General features: G+C 44.7%; 1 pseudogene; it reads right to left on the bottom strand.

The window, feature by feature from the left end:
• Positions 1–713: 713 nt before the first annotated feature.
• Positions 714–888, bottom strand: LOC149460877 (U2 spliceosomal RNA; annotated as a pseudogene).
• Between the last annotated feature and the right edge of the window lie 1,731 nt (positions 889–2,619).

The following is a 2,619-nucleotide window of genomic DNA, read 5'->3' on the forward strand; positions in this document are numbered from 1 at the left end:
CGTACGTGTTCACAAAAAACGTGCAAGTGCAAAACACCACACATAAAAGTGCACTTAGGGGTGTGCTTTGTCCTTCCCCCCCGAAGGGGATGGACCTCTACCCTGATCCCCCGGGCTCGAAGCTCCTGACAGGGACAAGGTTCCCATGTGGTCCGCCTAGCCAAAAGGCCTGGCGGACCCCGTTCCTTGTAGCCAGCCACCAAGTACTTGGTAAGGGGGCTCTTCCGAAGAGAAAACCCCCTAGGGACAGGGGAGGAAGGAACCAAAAGGCCACACATCCTCCCCCTAGACTTCAGGGTAGGCCCGAGGACCCACACCCTACCATCCTGTGAGAAAGAAAACACACACAAAAGTGAAAAGTGACAAACGTGGGGAAAAAATAAATTAAATAAATAAGTGGCCGTGCAATTGTGAACTGGCCAGGCCCTGAGGCCCGTAGCAAAAATTGCCCAGGACTTAGCCAAAAGGCCTAGCTCTAAAAGGCGCAGTGCAGGAAAAGTGTAGAATCAGTGACCATGTGCCTTTTCACACGTTGGGGTCCCACACCCAAGTGTTACTAAGAGCACCCCTGAGGCGACCACTCTCAGGGGGCACTGGTTCGCGGACTTTCTGCCTCCCCGGCCCCCTGGCCAGACAAGGTAGATCCATTCAAACTAGGAGAAACTGGGCCCCTCCGGTTTTCCAGGGGGAATTACTCCCGGGCCCCAGCAGCCTGTGGTTGCCTCGGTTTCTGTTCCAGCCTGTACTAACCATCAGGACCCCCATCCTACCAGCAGGGGTATTATACAACCAATCATCCCCGCAAGCAGGAATGATGGTGGAGCACCCCTACTGGACACTGATAAGAACAGATACTACACTTGATCTTAGCCAAAAGGCCAAAGAGATGGACGAGTTGAATCAGATAAAATGAAGGCAAGGACTATGATCTCCAGGACACAAATGTGGACTGATTTCCTTAAAGAAGAAATACACTGCATGTGAGCACCACAAACCAAAAGCGCTATTTAATTTGTTTTTAATATTCAAAGCAAACTCGCCCATTCAGCCATGTCTCCATGCTTTATTTTGCTGAGATTCAGTCACATTAGCAGTTTTTGTTGTCATAGACTGGGACACATTGCTAGAGAGTGCCATGCTGTGAAGATTGACCAACAGCAGGACAGAATGGAGAGACGTGTTTTTGCTGGAAATCTATGCCTTTTCGTGAGAATGTTACAAGGTAACAGCGTGCACCCTACAATCATTTTGCAGTTATATATGGGCAGATAGAGAAATGTGAGCAGTGAGCTATGCTATTTGGCACACTTGGAAGGAACATATAATCCGTTTGGTCTTTTGCGCTTTTAAGATAATGGACATTGAGAGGTGGAGCAGGCAAAGCAGATGACCAAACCAGATAAGATGAGGCTGACCAGTAGAAGAGATGAGAACGGGGGAAGATGTGGATGATTTCCTGATGATGGCTGATTTGGAGTGGACTTTCATCTGAGCATTTCAATATGCTCTGGAGGACAATGGACATTCATTGGAATTTTCCTTCCACCTATGTTACACAAGCTGCCAAAGATATAGCTAACCCTTCTGAAAGGAATGTTGCAGCTTGTCCAGGGACAAAAGTCAGATCGCCCAAAATATGCGGGGGTTGAAAGAGAATTTTTTTCTCCCATTTACGTATAATACAGGGGGTTTAGAAGCTGATGAGAAATGCTCAGTTTCAGTTTTTCCTATATTATGCTATACAATTCAAGAGATGAAATGTGTTGCTATGGCTATTTTATTGATTTTTATAGCATAAATATGGAATAACATCATAAGCCATGTATTGTTTAGAAGCTAAGATTACCCTAGTCGTGTGCTAACAAACCTGTTGGACTGCATCATGAGCTCTGGACAGGAAATGATGCTACAGAAAGTACGGGGAGGGTAAAGGACTCGAAAAAGCCATGTGCTCTGAAACAAAGGGCTGTTGTGCTGGGGATCGGAGAAGGAAGGAGCAGTAAGACTCCATCACCAGGAAAATCCTAGTTAAATAGCTGTTTAGCATACTTATTGCATGCATTGTCCATGCTAATGTTCTGGGAAGGACAGAGAGTTTGGGCACGTGTATACTGTATGCATATTTTGTATGTATATCTGCCAGTCTTCTATCGTATTCCTATAATTGTAAAAGTTTGTATGTACAGCATTTTGCTTAGTAGAAGCACATTAATACACTACAGAGATTTAATTGCTTCCTTGCTTATGCTGCAAACAATCTTAAAAGACGTGAAGCAAAACATTGGTTAAACCTGCGTGAGAAATGGCACACCTGCATTTTGTACACAAGCAAAGGTGATATTTAGGCCCCATGTACACGGGACACTTCTGAACGATTGAAACTGACTGCTGGAAAACGTAGGTTAAAAAACGTCTGTTTAGCTGGGTTTGCATACCACGTTTATGTGTGTTTATGAGCATTTGCGTTTAGAAGCGTTTTTTAATGATAACCTCAGGAGACCTTCCAAAATGCCCAGAATGAACTGAAAAACAGTAAAAAATAAACTATTTCAGACATTTTGAGAGAAGTACAGAGAGCAGAAGCAGAGAGAGCAGTATTTGTTGCGATTAGCTGTCTTT

Source organism: Staurois parvus, unplaced genomic scaffold (assembly GCF_062004578.1).
Source record: "Staurois parvus isolate SC_StPar_1 unplaced genomic scaffold, SC_StPar_1.0 ptg000218l, whole genome shotgun sequence".
Classification (NCBI taxonomy): domain Eukaryota; kingdom Metazoa; phylum Chordata; class Amphibia; order Anura; family Ranidae; genus Staurois; species Staurois parvus.